This window comes from Orcinus orca, chromosome 6, assembly GCF_937001465.1.
Source record: "Orcinus orca chromosome 6, mOrcOrc1.1, whole genome shotgun sequence".
NCBI classification, from domain to species: domain Eukaryota; kingdom Metazoa; phylum Chordata; class Mammalia; order Artiodactyla; family Delphinidae; genus Orcinus; species Orcinus orca.
The window spans coordinates 119,225,949-119,245,972 of NC_064564.1; positions in this window are offsets into that span (position 1 = coordinate 119,225,949).

The following is a 20,024-nucleotide window of genomic DNA, read 5'->3' on the forward strand; positions in this document are numbered from 1 at the left end:
TCTTTGTGCAATTTTTTGAGGACCTTCCATACTGTTTGCCACAGCGGCTGCACCCTTTTCCATTCCCAGCGGCAGCGCACAAGGTTGCCAGCTTCTCCACATCTGTTTTCTGTCTGTTTGACAGAAGCCATCCCAACGGGCACATCCTCATCTTCTCCCCCACCTGGTGTTTTTTGTTTTGCTTCGTCTTGTGTTTTTGCAGCAGGAACTGCTCCGAGGCAGGCAGGAAGACGGCTGAGAGCACAGTTTTGGAGCCAGAAAGGTCTGGATCCAAATCCTCACCTCGATGCTCAGCAGCTACGGGGTCTGAGATGGCGGCCAGGGTGAAACGAGAGATTGTCGCCTGTAAGGAGCCCGGCAAAGTGCGAGTGTGAGAGCTGTCGGCATTAGTACTGGGCGGCTCGCACAGGTGGCCAGGAGCCGGGAAGGCGTGGGGCGGCCAGCCCACCGGAGGCCGGCAGTGCTCAAGGCTCTACCAGCCACCCGTGTCCTCTGAAGACAAACACGGGGGCCCAGGGGTTGGTCCCTCCATGTGAGCCGGGATCACGGGGGCGGCTGGTGGGAGGCCCGGGAGCCAGAGAGCACGCGGCTACGTGGAGGGGGCCGTGGCCGCTGCCCCGGGAGCACCTCATTTCCCTCTCCCGGCACCCACCCCACACTAGGCGATGATCCAACACTTCCCAGTCCTGAGATAATAGCCTCCGAAGACACACAAAAGCGCTGACGCTTGGGCGCCCCTGATGCAGGAAGCATCCGGCACCGTTTCTGGGAACACGAGACATTTAAGCGACTTCCTTGCTGAATATTTCATGATTTATATTAATGGCTTTCTGGTGTTTTTCATAACAAAACTGTCCACAGGTTGATGGGTTAAAATGTGGTTATTCCGGTCACTCTCTCTCCGGACGCCCTTCTGAGCGCCAGCCCACTCTGCCCTCCGTCTGCCTGACTCTTCTCCCTGAAGGCCCGAAAACGCCACGTGTCCTAAATGAGGTTGCCCTCCACCGTGATGGACGCCACCCACTCGTTCACGGTCCCGCACGCCACAGAGCCTCAGACACGCAGATGGAGGTGTGCGTGACAGCCCTGGGCCACAGGGAGGATGGTGGGTGGGGAGGCTGCCCTGCCCCCCACCTGCGCAGTGTCCTGGGGTCTGGGGCTGGAGGGACCTGCACAGGCCCTGGTCCAGGCGTCCAGCCTTTGAGGCCACGACTCGCCCAAGGTCACATCTTACCCGAGAGCTGCCTGGCACTCCCCAGGAATACATTTTTTTAAATGAACTGAAGTCCATCCTCTATCAGGTTTCCTCAGTTTTCCCCTAAGTCCCTGTCCTGTCCCAGGACCCACGTGGCAGTTGGTCCTCATGTCTCCTGGGGCTCCTCTGGGCTGTGACAGTTTCTCAGGCTTCACCAGCGTTTGATGACCTTGACTGGCGGAGGACTGGACAGAGATCCCGTAGACTGTCTCTCCGTCAGGCTTTGTCTGATGTTTTGACCGGACTGGGGTGGTGGTGACTGGGGAGACCTCGGAGGTGAGGTGCCCTTCTCACGCCATGGAACCAGGGGTGCAGGCCATCACCATGCCCTGTCACTGCCGAGGTGACCCTGGTCACCGGCTGAGCTGTAGTCAGGTTTCTCCCCGTACATCGCTCCTTCCCTCCCCCTGCATGTTTTATCCTCTGGAAGGAGTCTGCGCACAGCCCACTCCTGGGGGGGTATCCTGCCCCCCAGCGTGTCTGCACGTATTACCTGGGGCTCTGCACGGAGGGCTGCCCCTGGTCTCCCGTTTCTGCGTCTGTTCAGCCATTTCTCTACGGCCGTGTGCTCACGCGGACGCTGGTTTTGCACTTTGGAGTACACACTGCATTACTTTTCACTTTACTGTCCCAGCTTTGGCCCCGGGGGGTGGGGTGTGGCTTTCAGGGCTCCTGTGTCCTTTACCATACTCCACCGACGTGGGTCCTTTTCTCTCCCCTGGGAACTTTTTAAATATATATTTTAAAATTGTGGTAAAATGCACATAACAAGATTTGCCATGTCTAAGGGTCCAGTTCTCTTACATTAAGCACATTTCTCACTGTTGTGCCGTCATCCCCACATCCGTCTCCGGAACTTTCTCATCTTCCAAAACGGACACTCTGTTCCCCCTAGACGCTCACTCCCCATCAGCCCCCCCCGCACCGAGCCCCGGCCCCGCCCCCTCCTTTCTGTCTCTGTGGATGCGACTCCCCTAGGGCTTCCTGTGAGCGGATCCTACAGGACCTGTCCTGCTGTGCTGGGCTCACTTCACTCGGCACGACATCCTCCAGGTCCATCCATGCTCCACGGCGTCAGGATTCCCTCCCTTCTAATGTGGAGTTGTTTGTCTGCACCCTCACTGACCACCACGGGATCTGTCACTTCCCAGGAAGGCACCCTACCCTTGGGGGAGGGGGGCAAGCCTGAGATGCAGGCAGAGGGGGCCGTCCCGGACCCTCTGATCCCCCAGGAGAGCCTGGGCTGACCTGCTCCGCACACAGCTGTCATCAGCTCAGCACAGGTGTCGCTGAGGGGGGCTGGGCCTGGGGATGGGGCCACTGAGGAGACTCCTGCACCCTCATCCGGGGCTGTCAGGGCGGGTGGTAGTGGCCAGGCCCCAGCTCTCAGGCTCCGGGGACCCCATACCAGCCTTGGCCCCATGCCCCCCTGGAGTAGCCCCTAGCCCCCCCATGGTGCCTTAGCGTGTCTGGAAAGTTTCCAAACCCCTATTGTAACATCCCACAAACCAGAGCTGTTGAGAGCCCCTGAGAGGCACCATGCAGATACACCGCCGGCAGGCATGATTTGAACGAAACAAAATTAATTTCTTTCCGGGAATGAACGACCTCTTCCAGAGGTGTCTCCCCACAGGAGCTCGCCTGCCCGAGAGGTGCCCTGGGTCGCCCCCCGCCTCCGCGGCTGAGACCCCAGAGACCCCAGCCTGGCTCTGCAGCGTCATCGCCACGCACCCCTTGGGAGAAACTCAGGCTTGAAGGTCTGGCCCGAGGACACGCTGAGGGTGACCAGGGAGAGCCAGCATGCTGCCTCCGCCACCTCGGCTGACACACAGGCGGCCTCAGGCCAAGCTGGGCGTCCCCAGGGGCTCTCGGCCACCAGGTGAGGGACTCGAGCACAGTCCTCGCGCTGGTTGTCCCCTCTCCCCACCCCCCGGGGCCAACGCACACTCAGGGTGGCCCTCCAGGGGTCTGCCCTCCACAGAGGGCTCACCTCTGACAGAGGCGCCTGGACCGGAGGCCGCAGGGGCCGAGCCCCGCCAGCCGATGCCTCTCTCCGCCCAGACTTTTGTCTCCCCACCTTTTAACTAGAGATGAGCCTGGCCCCGCCTCCCCGGCAGGCTGTGGGTGGGGGCGGATCCCGGGAGAAGGATGCGGGTCCGCCTTGTGAAGGGCAGAACGTCTCACAACGTGAAATCAAAACTGAGCGAAGGCCCAGGCCACCAGCCCTTGTCCCGCACCAGAGCCTTTGGGGCGAGCCGGCGCTCAGGCTGGGTGGGGTTTGAAGTGAGGCCGTCCCTGCACGCGGGGACCCCCTGTGACGTGGGGTGCGAGAGTGGAGCAAGTCTGTGCAAGACCAGGGCGCCCCCCTGCCACGTCTGTCCGGGCGGGCAGTGAGCTGGAAACTGGGGGCAGGGCGGGCAGAGTGCCGTGACCTCGTGACCTCGGTCCCACACGCGCAGCTGCACCCGCAAATCCCTGCCACTCACGCGGCACCACTCCTGCCTCGGGGGCCAGGCCACTAAGAGGAGGGGAAACTGAAGCACAGAGACGGGGGCTCCTTGAGATGAACTGGCTAACCTCCCACCCCTACTCGCCCCCGGTTCCTCCAGCAACACCAGAACTTTCAGGGAGGGGCGGGTTTCTGAGAGGCCCCACCTCAGTCAGATGATTCTGCCATGAGGGGCACCCCTGCCCCTAGGAACAGTCACGAACGAGCCCACAGCCAACCCCATTCTCCCTCCCCTCCCCCGCCCCGGCATCCCTGGAGTCCGGCCACTGCGGACCACACGCGCTGCATTGAGAAGGGTCCCCGCCGAGGAGGCACTGGGAACACGGCGTCCCTTGGTGCCCGGCCAGGCAGCCAGCCTGCCCTCCCTCTCCGCAGCCCCCGGGAGGACCCTTGCAGCAGGAGCTGCTGAGTTCTCGGGCACTGCCCACCTCCAGACACGCTCCGTGCGCGGCGCAGGCCCCGAGGACGCCCGGCCTGCCTGTGAGCCGAGGAGGTGATGGCGGTGGCTCCCACCTGCCCTGGACAGCGGGGCGCCAGGAGCCCACCCACCCGCCTGGGCTGCACTGGGCGGTGGTTCCAGGTCACCCCTCCTTCCTCTGGGTCTGGCCAGCTCGGGTCTCAGGGCTGACCCCGGTTTGGTGCTGGCTTTGCCCCCTTCTGCACGTCTCAGGTTCTCGCGGGGACACTGGTCATTTTGAATGTCCAGTGCTGGGCACCCGCATGTAACCATCCCCAGGCCGTGCTTGGTAAGCGCTGCGGGGTTGTTCCTCCCGCACGGGGCCCCTCAGGCAGCTGCGGGCCCAGCACAACCCCGCGTGCCGAGGTCTCTTCCATCTGCCCCTCCCAGGGCTCCTCTCCATCTTGCTCCCAACCACCCCAGTCCTTGCATCCCCCCTGCAGGCTTGTTCCTTCCCCGGCCCTGACTCGTGCTGGACGCAGGGTCTTCTCCACTGCACCTCCTCCATGAAGCCTCCCCAGATTGCTCCTCCAGCATCACCTGGCCGAGGTGGACCTGACTTGTCCTTCCAGGGCTTAGGGGACAGGGCTCCCTCCCAGAGGCTCACCCTACCTGTACTCACCACGACCCGCAGCAGCACTGCCAGGACAGAAGGTGGGTGTGGAGGTTGTGGTGTGGGCTTGTCTGAGGTCACCAGACCCTGGCTGGCAGAATTGGGACCTGACCCAAGCCTTACTCAGGCCCTGAGTGTGGGGTCAGTCGGCCTGACCTCTGTAGGGAGGATTCAGGGGCCGGACACTGGAGGGCCCCCGGCTGCAGCCAGCCAGGGGACCCGCAGGCGAGGGCCGCCAGGCCTCCTCGTACTTGGGGTGGGCTGGGAGGCGAGGGTGCGGTGGCTGGACAGGAAGGGCCCAGGCGTTGGGGAGAGCGGCTGCGGCTCCGTCGTGGCCCGCGAGCAGCAGGCAGCGTCACGTCTCGGCACGAGTCCCCTCGGCATCCCGCCCGGGCCGTGGAGCAGACGCCTCCCGACGCCCCCAGAGCCATTTGAACCCCCTTCCAGCCTGGGAGACCCTTGGAGTCCCCTCAGGCCCCGGCCCAGTCACCACCCCTCACAGACGCCACCCTGAGCTGGGACGGACCAAGATCTGCACCCCATCCAAGAGCAGACAGCCCGCAGGCCCCCTAGGAAGGGTCCCTACCCTTGTGCTCTTGTCAAAGCCTGAGCCGCCAGAGGCACAGCTGACCATCCCCCGGGGAGCGAGCAAGGCTTGGGGGGTGGATGGAGGACACGTGGGTCGGGGCCGAGGGACCACCACCTCCTACAGCTTCCCAGCAAGGTGACCCTCCCGGCTCCGGCTGGGTGCACAGCAGAGGCTGGAAAAAAACTTTCCAGCGAGAAATTGCCTGTGCGGGTGACCCCAGCCAGTCCACTCTCACCCAGGCCCCTCACCACGGTGGGAGGACAGGCAAGCCCAGCCCAGGCCAACCAGGAAGGGGGATCGGGCCGGAGCTGGAGGGGCCCCACCCTGGCTGTCTCCAGCCCTGGGACCAGGGTCCCCCCCTGCAGTAGACCCTTGGCCTGTCTTCCACCTCACGCCCAGGTGGCCTCCGTGGTCTCTTGGGCCCCAAACACCTGCTGGGAGCTGCCCGGGCCGACGCCTCTCCCGGAGCCCCCGAGACCCCCCCATCCCAGCTTCCTGTCAGCCCCCAGCATGGGCCGAAAGGGCCCTCCTGCCCCAGCTGACGCCTGCTGCAAGTGACACTGGAGTAGTAATTCCCGGTTAAATAGGCACAAAACTGAGGACTGCGGAGCGATTACCCAAACGGACCGGGTATTGAAAACAAATACCCGGTTAGCGCCACTTCTGCTGGGTGCACATGGCCATACACGGGGACAGGGCGGCCACTGGGCCATGAATATGGAAACCTGCTTCCTTGGGGTTGCGGGCTCTTCAACGAGGCTGCGTCTCAGAGTCAGCAGAGGGGAGAGGACGGCTCCATGCCTGATTTATCGGCAGGAAGCCTTTGCAGTCCTTCAGATTAATAAAAATATTTAATAAAGAATCAGGATGGTTTATCTGTAATGCAAAGAGAATCACATTGCCTATATTTTTATTACTGCAAACTTGGAAGCGGGAAGAACTGATGATATAACCTACTGTATAAATGGCAAAAATACCCATTCTGGTTATGGGCTCCGCTCCACAGTCTCCCGCTGCCCTATAGACATAACGTATTCGCTTGCCTCTTCCGGCTGATTTCCGCGTTGTAGAGTTTCATATCACCCTGCTCTCAGCAGCACAGGGAAGTGATTAAATAAGAAATAAATTTGGCTGTCATTGCATTCAAAATCAAATCAAGGATCATTTGTTACCCCAAATGAACCAGTTCTCCTTCCCTGCCCATAAGTAGGCTGCTGTTTGCCGAACCATTTAGAAAAGTATATATAGTCAGCTCGGCGCATAACGGCTTGTACTATAATATGATCTTCACGGGGCCGCCTCGCTGAGCTGCTGGGAGAACACATAAACAGCACGTGGCTTTTTTAATTTAAAGTTATAGGCCTGAGACTTTGCAGGCTCACCTCAGGTCCATCTGAGTCTCGCTGGGAGAAGCCCATGGCAAATCCTGGGGGCCCCCGGGACCCCCTCTCCACTCGTACCACCTGCCCTGGGAGGGAGGAGGGGCCGAAGCAGGTCCTGGGTGTGCACAGCCTCACCCGAAGCCACCCTAGTGGGGAGGAGGGGCCTGGGTGCTGCTTTGGGAAGCAGGGCCTGGACAGGGGAGATGTGAGGTGAACGCCCACACCCGGGACACTTTCTCAGGCTGAGTTAGGTCTCTGGCTTGGGCGCCCACCCGTGGCTGAGGAACAGAGGGGGCTGCAGGACACAGACGGAGGGGCCGAGGGGCTGGAACTTGGGCCTGCCCCATGGTGACCTGTCCATGGTGCTCAGTGGGCCCTCCTGCGCAGGCAGGGCACAAGGAGGCGGCTTTTAGAAGGGCTTCCAACAGAAACAGTTTCCCAGGGTCTAGCATTTAGAGGGACCAAGCTTCAGGAAATGCACTAACCCCTAATGCTGCGCCTCCAACCCGACGACGCCAGAGAAGAACCGCGTGAGGGTGACTGCAGTGCGCCTCGGGTGGTGGGCGTCCCTCCCACAGGCCCAGAGAACTTGTCCAAAGGCCAAGAAACCCGGCCAGGAGCAGGCCTGTCCCCCAGCCCAGACCACGATACCCGGCTGCCCTCTTGGTTAAACTGTGTCTGCTCAAGTCGAGGCCGTCTGCTGCTCAGGCATCAGAGGGTCTGAGACACCATCACCCGTGCAGCCGTGAGACGCTCACTCACACCCCTTTTCCCGGCACCCCGGCCCCTCCGAGGGAAAGCCAGGCACAGAGCCCGCGGAGGGAGCATCGGGTGTACCTGAGGGGCAGCGAGGCTAGGGAAGGTCCCATGCGGCCCCCACCTTGGCCCCCGGGGCCCCCTGAGCTGTAGTGGGAGTAGCGTCCCTGCCTCGACCGATGACAGCAGCAGGTAAAGGTGGGAGAGGACCCCCAGGTGGGGGGGACCGAGGCCCAGAGATAGGCAGGAGTGCTGGCCGTGCCGCGTGACCTTGAGCCCAGCACAGCATGGGGAAGGCGGGGCGATGGGAGGAGGCATTCCAAGATGGGAGGAGGCTCCCCCCTCCCTCCCGCGCCAGGACGTTAGCTGTGTGGGTCCCGGGGCCTGGAGCCGGGCGGTGTCCCAGCGGGCCAGGGCACTGCGGCTCCGGGCAACAGGTCAGCGACAGGACCCTGGCAGGGGCCCGTCAGCCCGCCTCTGACCTCCGACCTGACCTCTGACCCCTCCCCAGACTGAGCCCTGCATCACTGGACCCTCGCCTGTGTCTATCGAGCTGCCGGACACGCAGTGACAGGAAGGTCTGGGCAGCCCACCCAACCCCGTCCTCTGCCTCCCGGGGCTCGGGGACCCGCCGGCCAGGCTGGGCGCCGGGGGGGAGTCTGGTGCTGGGCCCGTCTGGAGAGTGTCCGCGGCTCTTTGCCAAGTACAGGGAGGTTAATGCCTGCACCTCGTTAATGGCTCGCTGTGCTATAATGTTCAGCATAAACTTAAAAATTAATTGCCTCACCTTCCGAGGCATCTTTAACTGCTCCTGAAAGGAGATATGGCTAATACATCGCTTTAAAGTCAATTCTCGTTAGAAGATGATGTTGGACCAAATTTCTTTTGCTGGCTCATTATTTCACACTTTCCCCTCCCTTGCAAAAACCTCTGTATGCGTGTTTTGGCCTAATTTTTTAAATGCTCAAAGGAGAACAGCCAAGCCCTGGGCCTGGGGCTGGATCTGCGGCTGTGGGACGGGCCGTGGGCTCAGACCCCTGCCGGCCTCGGCCCGGGCGAGAGCGTCGGGGGCAGACTGACTAATGTCAGCCCCCAGGGACCCTCCTCCTTTCCAGGGCCCCTTGGAGTCCGTGAGGATGTTGAGGCATGACCCCTGGGTCATGGGACCAGCAGCCGCGTCCTATGGCTTTGGCACCCAGGCAGGGTCCGCCTGTCTCCCCCAGGACCTGAGCACCACATCCAGCTCCTCTGGGCCTCACTGTCCGACACTTGCAAAAACTAACGGGCACATCCTCTCCTGGCTGGGAGCAGGGGGGCTCTGCAATCGTCCTGTGCTGGACACACAGGAGGCGTGGGCCTCAGTGGACCCTGCGGGGTGGCTCCCCAGTGACCTGGCTCACAAACCAGGGGCCCCAGGAGGCGGGCGCCCAGACACACTCAGGGAGGGACTGCAGGACCAGGCAAGGTGGCCCTGGCCCCGAGTGCCTGGCCAGTGGCTGGAAGTGCTACAAGGTCCACTGTGCGGGGGCGGGGCACATCACTGGCTCCTCCCGCCATTGGGCAGAACCCCCTCCGTCCCTCCCACCTAGGAGACGGGATAGGGTGATCGTCACCCCATTTCTGATGGTGGAGGAACTGAGGCCCAAGTGGGGCTCCTGATGGAAGAGCCAAGACTAACAGGCCCAGGACCCCCATCTGCACCTCACCTGCAGCACCTCCCCCAGCCCCAAAAGCCACCCTTCTGTCTTCTTTTTTTTTTTTTTTAACTTTTTAAATTATTTTTTGCACCGCGCGGCACGTAGGATCTTAGCTCCCCGACCAGGGATTGAACCCGTGCCCCCTGCAGTGGAAGCGTGCAGTCCTAACCACTGGACCGCCAGGGAAGTCCCTGCCTTTCCGTCCTAATATGACCTGTTCCCACGCATGTGCACAGTCGGGGGCACACCTGGAGCCACCCACACTCTCTCGTTGAACCCTGAGCCCCTGCAGTTCCCCACCCCCTGCCCCTCGCTCTGCCTGTCAGTCCCCAAATGTCACCTCGGAGCCAAGGCCGAGGGTCCCCCGGCCAGAGGGGTGGGCGCCGGCCCCTCCTCTGGGCTCCTGGCTGCAGCTGGGGGCGAGGGTACCAGCTGCCCCAGGCTCCTGCCTAAAGCAGGTTGATTTTTATTACCCAGAGAGCAACAAATCACTCTCTGACAATAATCGGGATGAACAGACACTTAATTATGAGGCCACGAGACAGCACGATTATTAATTTTAAATTGTGCAACTCATTTCTGAAGACTGAGCCTGAGAGCTGCCGCGGGGCTCCTGGGGGCCTGGGAGCAGCTCAGAGGCTGGGGGGCTCCAGTGGGGCCCCAAAGCTCCTGCCAGCAGAGGGTCTGAGGAGACGGGGTCTGCAGGACCAGGTGTGGTCTGGGCACCGGGGGAGCCAGTGGGGCCCAGGCTCTGGGCCCCCAGAGGCTGCCCTGCCAGCAAGTACCTGGGTCCAACTGGGGCGTGGAGGCTGCACCTTTCCCAAAAGGATGGGGAAAGCCCCTTCAGCACAGGAGTGGTCGGCCTGAGCTCCCGATGAGAAGGGCCCCGGGACTGCACCCCTTCCTCTGGCCAAAGTGGGTCCTGGTATCAGTGTCTGCACAGGGAAAGGGACACCCCAGAGAACCCCAGGTGCTTGTGACCCTGATTGGCCACCAGGGGCCAGTGGAGGGGACCCGAGAGCAGACCAGGGCTGCCGGAGGGCCCGGGGCCCTGGCGCAGGGCTGACCTCAAGAGGCAGCCTGTCCCCAAGGCTCGGTGACACCTGCCCCTCAGCGCTTCCCAGATTTACCGTCTCCCCAGAGCTCTGGAATTCCCCCTACAGTGTCTCCCGGAGAGGGGGGTGGTCCCAGATTCCTCCTGGGCCTGTGGGGCCTTAAGGACTGCAGAGGCCCCTGGGGGGACACGGGGGGGGGGGCTGGAGCTCCGTCACGAGGCTGCAGGGCCCCGAGTGCTGTGGGGACAGCCCCCCCCAGCCAGCTCCCCAGGGAGCCCGGCGGGAGCCCGGTGCCAGGCCGGGCAGCTTGCGTGAGCCGGCTGTGAGCCAAGCTGGCGGCTGGCAGCGCTTGGCAGGCGGCACGGAGGAGCGGGAAGGGTTGTTTGCAGACTGCGGACGACAGTTTCCCAGCTGAAACCTCGCTGGTTAAACAGAAGAAGGGAGCAGTGCCCACAGCAGATCCCCGCAGGCAGAGACAGAGGGCGGGGCCAGCCTGGGCTGCGGGCCGGGCATCACCGTGGGAACCTGGGAGAGATCTGGGGGCCTTGGAGCCCTGTGACGGGGTTCCCCCAGGTGGACTCCCTGGCGGGGGTGGGCTGACCACCCCGTCCTGGGAAGGAATTAGAGCAGGAATTAGACCCCTTTCCTTCTGGGTCCCAGGAGCGGCCCTCACCGCTCTCCACCAAGGCCCCCATGGCGCTGCACGGTGGGTGGGTGGGTGCCCGTTGACCCCCCCACCCTACGCAGGGGAGGGGGGTGCCTGGGGGCCTCAGTCTCCCTGAGTGTTCCAGCCCCTGTGTGTGTGTGTGTGTGTGTGTGTGTGTGTCCAGGTGCGGAGTGGCTCTGCCGCACTCAGACTGCCTGGGATCCCGTCCGAGCACTAACCTCCTTGGCAATGTTGGGGGGATGGGGGACCCCCTGAAGCTCCCTGGGGAGCCCAGAGGGTGTGGGACTCCAATGTGGGGTGGGGGGTGGAGTGTGGAGCAGAGGAGGAGGGAGAGAAAGACAGAAGGGGAGGCTGGGAGGCCAGACCACAGGGAGTGAAGGGTTAGCAGCACAGACGGGCGATCCTGCCCGGGAGGAGCCAGATAAAATACAGAAGACCCAGTTAAATCCGAATTTCAAATAAGCAATGATTTTTTAAAGTATAAAGTATAGGTACGTCCCAAAACTGCGTAGGACATACTTATGCTAAAACAATTATTTCCTGTGAGTGTGAAATTCAGTTTTAACAAGGTGTTATGTATTTTCACTTGATAAATCTGGCCACCCTAGCCAGGGGAGACAGACGCTCGGGGCGCCCACCTTGCTGCAGGGCAGACCCCCAGCCCACAGCTTGCCCCCGCTCAGGGGTCCTGCTTGGTAGACACCGAGGGCAGCTGCCCCCCTCCTGACTCTCCGGTTCCTTCACCCCACGGTCCTTTCTTGGAGGGACCAAGGACGAGAGGCCAGCGTTGAGCCAATCAGCCCCTTTCACAGAGGAAACGCTGGACCTAACTCTGTCCCTGGAAGCCCTGCTCCAGGTGTCCGGCGCCCAGCACTGGCGGACCCGCTGCAGGCCTCAGGTTGGTCCCGCATCCCCAGCCTCCCCTCCGGGCCACCCACAGAGGCCGCTCCTGTCCTCCTGAAGCAGGTGATAAATGTTCGCTTTTAGGGCCAACTGATAGATTATTAGAGATTATTAACAGCGTGGCTGCCAGTTACAGGAAGCGCGGTGAGGGGCGTTAGCCTGGTGGAGGTCAGAGAGCTAGTTTCCTCCAGTGTGGAGCCCGGAGCGCCCTCCCCTCTGTCTCAGGAGGGACGAAGTGACCAGATTTATTGCGGCCACAAGAGTTCATCAGGCACTTAGCGGCTTCCAGCCCCTGGTGTGAGGGGCAGTGGGGGGCTCTGGGGGCTGAGGTGGGAGAGTACTCCCGGAATTGCCCCTGCCTCTCCCACGGGGTGGGAGGGGGACGGAGAGCCGGGGGAGGTAGGTGCTGGGGGTGTCCTGCTCCCCCCAGTGGCCCGTGCTCAGCAAAGCTTTGCTCTCCAGGCTCCGTGTCCACCCAGCCAACCCCCCACAGGTCCCCTCCCAGGCCCATCTCCTCCTGGCCACTGCGTGTCCCTCCCCGTCCCCTGCCCCCCCCACCCCGCAGCCAGCCAGCCACGCAGAGGGGCCTGAACCGAGTCCCTTTCCCTCTCTGAGCCTCGGTCTCCTTTCCTGCAAAACGAACTAAGTGAGAGCTGCTTCTGGAGGGTTCCATGGCTTCCGCCAGGCCCGCCCAAGGGTGGGAACTGCCGCACGTGGGGCTCAAGCACGGGAGCTGTGCTCAGCTCTGGAGTGAGGACGGGGGGACAGGGTTTCGGAAACCGAGGGTGGGAAAGCCGCCCCCTGTCCCTACACGCCCTCCTGAGCGTCCCTGCAATTAAAGTGGTGATTGGACGTGGTACGGCCGCACCTCCATACTCTGAGAATAATCAATGGGTCTTTAATTTCCAGACAATAACGCTCTTATTAAATCTAAATTTCATGTGCTTCTGCAATCCTGAAAGTGTTGCTGCCCCACCGTCTGCTCCACTCTCAGTACAAACGCAGACAGCACGTGACTCAGAACAGCGACGTGCACCAAGGTCCTGGGGTTGACGGCACAGCTGCCCCTCCTGGGGGCGGCCCCTCCTCCCGCCCAGGCTGGCCCGCGGGTGGCCTGGCCCCAGAGCCAGCTGAGGAGTCTGACAGGAGAGACGGGTGTCGCAGGCCCAGCCTCAAGGCCACAGGAGCGTCCCGTCTCTCCAGGGCTGAGGCTCACTCGGCCACCGACCCAGAGCGGCTGGATCTGGGCCCCATCTTTGTTCAGGCCGTGCCTTTGCCCTCACCTCCTTTGGAGCCGCTCTGGGGCACTGCCGGCAGGAAACCTCTCCCGACCCACTGGCCACTGCCCAGGTCGCCCACGGACCCTCTGCCCCTCCTCACAGGTGCCGGGGTGTCTCTGGGACTTGTTATGGCTGTCCGTGGGCGCTGGACTCAGAGCCCTGGGTCGGGTCTTGGCTTCTCCTCCAAACATCCATGTAGCTTAGACCCCTCAAAGGGGACAAGACGCTCACGTCCCGGGTGGCTGAGGGGCTTGGGGGGGTGGGGGCAGCTTCCTCTCGCAGTCTGGGGGGCTGTGGTTCAACGGGTGGACGTGGGCTTGGGGGTGGGCCCACTGCGGACTCTGCAGTCCCTCCTCCCCTTCCCCTGCTACCTGGCCGCCTTGCCTCCACTTTGGTGGCCTGGCCTGCCCCTCAGGTTTCTAGAAGTTGCCCTGGAAGCCCCCCCACTGCGTCCCGGTCACCCCTGGTCTGGAAGGGGGTCAGGTAGTCCCTCCTGGGATCAGAGCGCCCTGGGCCAGCCCCAGACTGCAGCACACTTCCCCTTCCTGGCTCCTCCCATGATAACAGTGTCCCCTGCGTGGGCCAGTCACCTCCAGCCCTTTGTTTTGACCCCGAAGCTCTGGCAGAGCGACCTCTCATCAGACACGAGCTCAGTTAGTGCAGAAGCACATCCCACCTCCACTGGGCTGTCCCCCTGGTCACAGCGTCCCCTGGGGTCGACAGGACCCCCACCTGCACTCGCGAGGCACCCCACCTGCGAGGTGGGCCCCTGTTCCGGGGAGTGTTGGGTGGAGGGTGATGCCCAGGCCAGCCTGACTCAGCTTCCCATCTCAGCTCCGTCACTCACTGGCCGTGAGGATTTTTTTTTTTAATTGTGATAACTAAAATACACAAAGGATAAAATTTACCATTTTTAACCATAGTAACCTGAACGATTCAGTGGCATTAAGTACATTCCCTATGATGTTGTTCAATCGACACCACTATCTAGTTTCAGAACTTTTCCCCCAGAATGAGACCCTGTACCATCAAGTAGTCACTCGCATCCTTCCCTCCCTCCCTCGGCCCCTGGCAACCACGGATCTGCTTCGCCTCTCCTGGACATTTCATACAAACGGAATCATACAATATTGGGTCCGGTTTCCTTGACTCATCCTGTGTTCAAGGACATCCACGGGGTAGCGTGAATCAGCCCTTCGTTCTTTTTTATGGTTGAATACTATTCCATCGCGTGGAGGGACCACATTTTGTTTATCCTTCATCTGTTGACGGACAGGCGGCTTGTTTCTACTTTTGGTTACTGTGAACACGCTGCAGTGAACAACGGTGTGCGATTTTGTTTAAACATCTGTCTTCAAGTCTCCGCGGTGTAAGCCTTGGAGTGCAATTCCTGGGTCCCGTTGTGATTCTATGTTTGGCGTTTTGAGGAACTGCCAGGCTGTTCTCCACTTTGGCTGCACTACCTCGGTGTCGCCAGCCGTGAGACTGGAGCCAGGCTCTGGCAGCCTTGGATTTCCCCATCTGTTAAACGGGAACCACCACCTCTCTCTCGGGCGTGTGAGGAAGAGCGAGGTGGGGGTGGCGTCCGCCACGTGCAAGGCCCTCCGTACGGGGCCCTGACGCGGGGGCCACAGTCCCCGTGCGCCTGCAGAGCGCTAGCCTCCTGTTCTTGAACGTGCCGGGCTGGTGCCCCCAGTGGACCCTGCGTCCCCCTTGGCCAGCGAAACCGTGAACACCGGAGCTCCTGTCTGCGGGCAACTGCCACGCACCAGCCACGGAGTTTGGTGCACCGAGTAGATGCTCTATAAATACTGAGTGGAGGGGTGATTTCTCCTTTCCATGACACCGCAGCAAGATAGAAGCTGTTCTCTCTATTTTACAAAACCTCACACAAGTGACTTAGAAAGTCCCCATCCAGAGGATGGAGCTGGGAGCCTGTCACAGGCCCGTCTGGCTCCTGAGTGCAGGGCCGGACATCAGGTTGTTCACTGCACGAGGACATCCGGCAGGGGGGATGGACGGAGCAAGTCTCCTGTCCCCATTCTGTCCCCTCCATTAGGCACCCGGAGATCCGCACAGAGGCACTGCAAGGTCTGGTGGAGGCCTGGGCAGGTCCTGGGGGGGCCCACACCTTGCCGGGCCTACCCGGGAAGCTCCGGGCCACCCCCGACACAGGCACAGCTCATCTCTGATGCAGGAGTAAGCGGAGGCCAGACACAGGCCCGAGAGGGCCTGGACCCCAGAATAGCCCAGACCCAGCCTCTGTGGGAGGCCGGCTTTCCCTGGATTCTTGGTACAGAATCACCAGCTGAAATCCCCCAGGGCTCTGAGTGTGTGCGTGTGCTGGGAGCTGAATTTCTGCTTTGCCCTCACAGAACCCCCCGGGCCAGCATTCCCTGCACATACACCGTGCACCAGGCACCAGCGTGCGCCCTGTGAGCGCGGCCCTTTGAGGCCCCCAAACCCTGAGAGGCGGCGTCAGCACAATCCCATTTTATGGAGGAGAAACCCGGGCGCTTACCGAGGCCAAGCAGGGAATGAGCTCGGGACCCCTCCACCCCTCTCAACCTGGGGTGTGGGCGGGGCTGGGGTGCCCCCCAGGAGGCCAGCCCTGCCCCCACCCCGCCCCCTCCCTCCTGGAGCCCCCCCTGCCCCGTGGGCATTTCCTCGGAGAGTTTCCCATGTTTTGCAGAGCTGGATGGCAGCCTCGTCCTCACGGTAATTGACTGCTCTCTAATCAAATTGATTTCCATTCCAGGGAGGCCTGCCGGGCCCCTCCATTCCAGGAACAGTATTTTGAGCACCGATGTATAATCAAATAGCAAAAAAGCAGAGGGCACCGCGGGCCTCGATGCCAATCGTATAAAAGCTAAATGGCCCGAGCTTTTAGGCCTAATCACTTCTGTGTTCCCACTCGGAGTGGGTCTGCAGCAACGCCCCGGCCTCTCCGGGTGGGGTCCGAGTGATCCACTTTCCCCGCCCCTCAGCCAGGCCGCCTTGCCGAGGCCAGCCTCCCCTCTGCTCTGCCCACTGCTCTGACTCCCTTCCCCTCCGGAGGGGCTCTGCCACTCGGTCTTGGAGGAACCTCTGGGGCCCAGCACTGGGGAGGCCGCAGAGCCGGGCGCGGAGTCAGCTCCAGCTCAGACTGCCTCTGGGTCTGCAGGAGGGGCAGGTGGAGGTCCTGACTCGAGTGAGTGCCCAGGGCCCGGGTGGAGACAGAGCCCAGCGCCGAGCTCCACGGCCCGCTGTAGCTCCCGGGAGCCCCGCAGCCAGTCCCTGAGCCCAGAGGGGCCCTTACCAGCCCCGACCTCTCCATGCTTCTCCCTCACCCCGCCCCTCAGGGGGCTTCATCTCTCCCCAGCTGGGGTGGGCCAGTCCAAGGCCCGTGTGTCCCTCGTCAGGGATGGGGTGCCTTGTGGCACAGGTGCCCTGAGGCAATGCCTTCGCTCGTCCCCCCTGCTATCAGACCTCGGGGTTGGATGCCTCGTGTGGCCGGCAGGGGCTCTGTGGGCTTCCATGGGGCGGGGCAGGGGTCAAGGGCATGGGCCTCCTTCCCACACCGCTGGCCAGCTGTGTGCTATGGCCACGCCCCTCTGCAGGCCTCAGGCTCGTCTGCTAGGTGTAACGGGGAGTGTGAGCATAGGTGATGGTTTCCTTGTCAGGGACGGGGTGACATGGATTTGGGGACCTCCTGGAACTGACGGGGGCCCTGGGGGCTGAGCGGCAGTCCTCAGGGCCCCCACCAGAGGGACTGCTCAGGGTCAGAGCTCTGTAACAGCTGCAGTGTTGCCCTCAAAGCATCCCTGCTGACCCTCAGCTGAGGCCCCAGCCTCCCTTCCGGGACTTCAGCTCTGATCCCAGAAACCGAAAGCAGAATGGGTGCAGGCGTCTGTGCAGGGTCCCAGCTGAGACGGAGCTGCCCCACACCCTGGGGCAGAGGGGCGCCACGTCCCTCTGAGTCAAGGTCCAGACGCCCTCCCTGGCCCTCGGCCCTGACCCTGTGGTCTCGTCGGGCCTGTCCTGCGGGAGGAGACGGCTCATGCCTCCCGAGGTCCCTGCAAAGCCCCCACTGGTGGATCAGCCTGTGGTGACACTAAGATGGGTCTGGGGCAGCCCCTCCCCGGGACCAGCCGGCCCTCCACCCGCCTCCGGCAGGCAGCTCCGGGTCTACGGAACCAGCTCCAGTGCAGCCACGTAAGTAAGGTGGTGGGGCCCCGGCCCTGCAGTAAATCCTGCTGCCGTAGTTGGCAGCCCCTTGGGGAGACCCTTCCCCGGAGGATGGGCCTTGGCAGGCCGGGTCCTCCCTCCCACCTGAAGGGCCCCCAGCTCAGCAGACTGGGATGGCCGGAATCTGAGTCTGGGAGGAAGCCGCCCGGCACGTTTCTGCTGTCCTGGGTGGGGGAGGACTGCAAGGCAAGTGGATATAAAAGTTCAGAGCCTCTGTTTGGCCGTCACCCACCCCCCACCCCCAAGAGAACACAGCCAGCTGGGGGCAGGCCAGTAGGCCTTTACACGAGAGCTCCTCGGATGCACAAGGACAAGGTAACCCCCCTTCAGAAAATGGGCAGAGGGGTGGGAGACACCTCACCAAAGTCGGGGGTCGGTCGGTCGGTGGCCAGCAGACGTGAACGGGGCCAACATCCCGAGATTTTTAGAGCGAGCAGAGTGTGGTTTGCAGCCTAACTGATATGGCGAAAGTTGAAACCCCCCCCCCGCCCGCCCCGGGGGCTCCCGGGAGCCCAGCCTAGAGGAGCGGGCAAGGATGTGTGGCCCGCAGCAAAAGTCTGGGACCACTGCTGGGGACCCTGCCCGTCCCCTGCTCCACCAGCCCCAGGTGGGCGGGCGCCCAGGGCAGGGGCTTCAGCTCTGGGCCCTCGCCCCCCACAGGTGTCCCGAGTGGACCCCCCTTGCGGTGGGGACGAGGCTCAGGCCATGCACGCCACAGTCTGACTGGAGTGGCGGATGGACAGGTGGCACCTGGTGGTGGAGGAGCTGGTTCACCCTCTGCTGGTCCCGGCTGAGCCCATCCAACCTGCCAGCCTGGGGAAGCTCCCTCCCCTCAGCTAGGGGTCAGCCCAGTGAGGTCAGTCCAGGCAGGGGCCTGCTTCAAATGCTGGCTTTACCCCCTTCCAGCTATGTCCAGGTGACGTCATAAACTTCTCTGAGCCTCTGTTTCCCTGTCTGAAAAATGGGGCTGTGGTTGGATCACTTCACAGGATTGTGGTGGGACTCCAGTGAGGCCCTGCATGGGCAGTGGGCGGGCAGAGGTCAGCCGGGGCTGAGCTCCATCCACCCCTGTGAGGCCCGAGGCATGCTGGGCGGAGACAGCTGAGGAAGGAGACCCAGACCACAGGTCCTCTGGAGGTCAAGTTCCCCACTCCTGCCTCAGGGGCTGTCCCCAGGGGGGCTGCCTAGGGAATCCTGCCAGGAGGCCAGCTTTGAACACCTGCCATTAGGAGTGACTTCCCCTCCCCCCCTTCCCGAGTGCAGCCCCCAAGCTGGGCGCCATGACCTCTGCCTCTGCCCCTGCCCCTGCTCCAGGAGAAGGGAGGCTGAGGGTCTGAGTGGAGTGAGGGCCAGAGATGGGGTGGCTTAACCAGCAGCCGGGGCCTGTCTGGGGTACAGGTGCGGGGCACCCTGGAACTTCCTGGGCCAGGAGAGCTGCCTGCTGGCGTGGCGCCCTAGCCGCCCTGCGCAAGGGGCCCTGTGCTACCTGGAACCGGTCCAACCGCGGAGAGTCCACGGGGCAAACCTGGCTGGCTCCTTGCCGGGCCACCCTGTCCTTACCTGATGGAACCCGGACAGAGCCCCATACCTGGGCCAGCCCCGCCCTCAGGCAGGAGGGGAAACTGAGGCCCGGAGCCCAGTGCAGGTGGGCTCTGCCCCCGCCTGGTCAAGGCCTCTCCGCTCCCTACCTCTGACCGCCCTCCCTGGAGAATCAGGCTGCCTTTCCTGGAAACTGGGGCCTCCGCGGCCCTCCCCGTGAGGCAATGCGCCATCCATCTCCCAGCCCCACTTGCCTGTCTGGAGCTGTTAGTAAATTACGGTCCCAGGAGGCTGGGACCAGCTTCCCCTCTGCTGCTTCTCTGCTCAGCGAGGCCGCTTCCAGAGGGCGGGGTGGGGGGGGCGGCTTTGGGTCTGGACGAGACCCCCAGCACCACCCCAGGACAGACTCCTCAGGCCCCCTCCCCGCTCCAGGCCTGGCCACTGGCCACAGACACCCCAGGGAAGCCCAAGCAGCCGGCCCAAGGGGGGAGATGGCCACGTGGTCTGAAACCCCCACTCTGTCACAGCAGGAGTCCTGTTGACACAATGTCACCGAATCCACCTTCTGCTTATCTCCCACCTCCCATGTGCCCTGACCTGTGTGTGGGGGGGCCCCAGGTGGCCGAAAGGTCTCAGAGCTGGGTGCCCCGGGGGGCAGCACAGAGAGGCAGGCACCATCCCTCCTGCCCTGCGGGCTCAGGACCCCACCCCCACCGGGCTCTGACCCTTTGTTCCTGAGGACAAAGGGCTCCCGGCAGAGCCTCCGGGTCCTGCTGACTCCGCACCCCCTCCCAGAGCAGGACAAAGGGGTGGGATGCAAAGGTTCTGATGCCTCAGCCAGTTTCTGTGGAGGCTACAAGGGCAGGGAGGCTGGCTGAAGGACGGAGGCTGGAGGGGACAGAGCCAGGAGGGCAGGTGCCCGAATCCCCTCCTCCTAGGACACCGGGAGGCTCGCGTGGGGAAAGCAGCTGGGCTGGGCTGGGCGGCTGGAGCCAGAAGAACCTGGCAGGACCCCTGGGTTCAGAGCGGAGCCCTTCCTCAAGATACCCACCTCCCCACCCCAACCCGGGCCCCAGCTCTTCCGGCCGCCGGGGG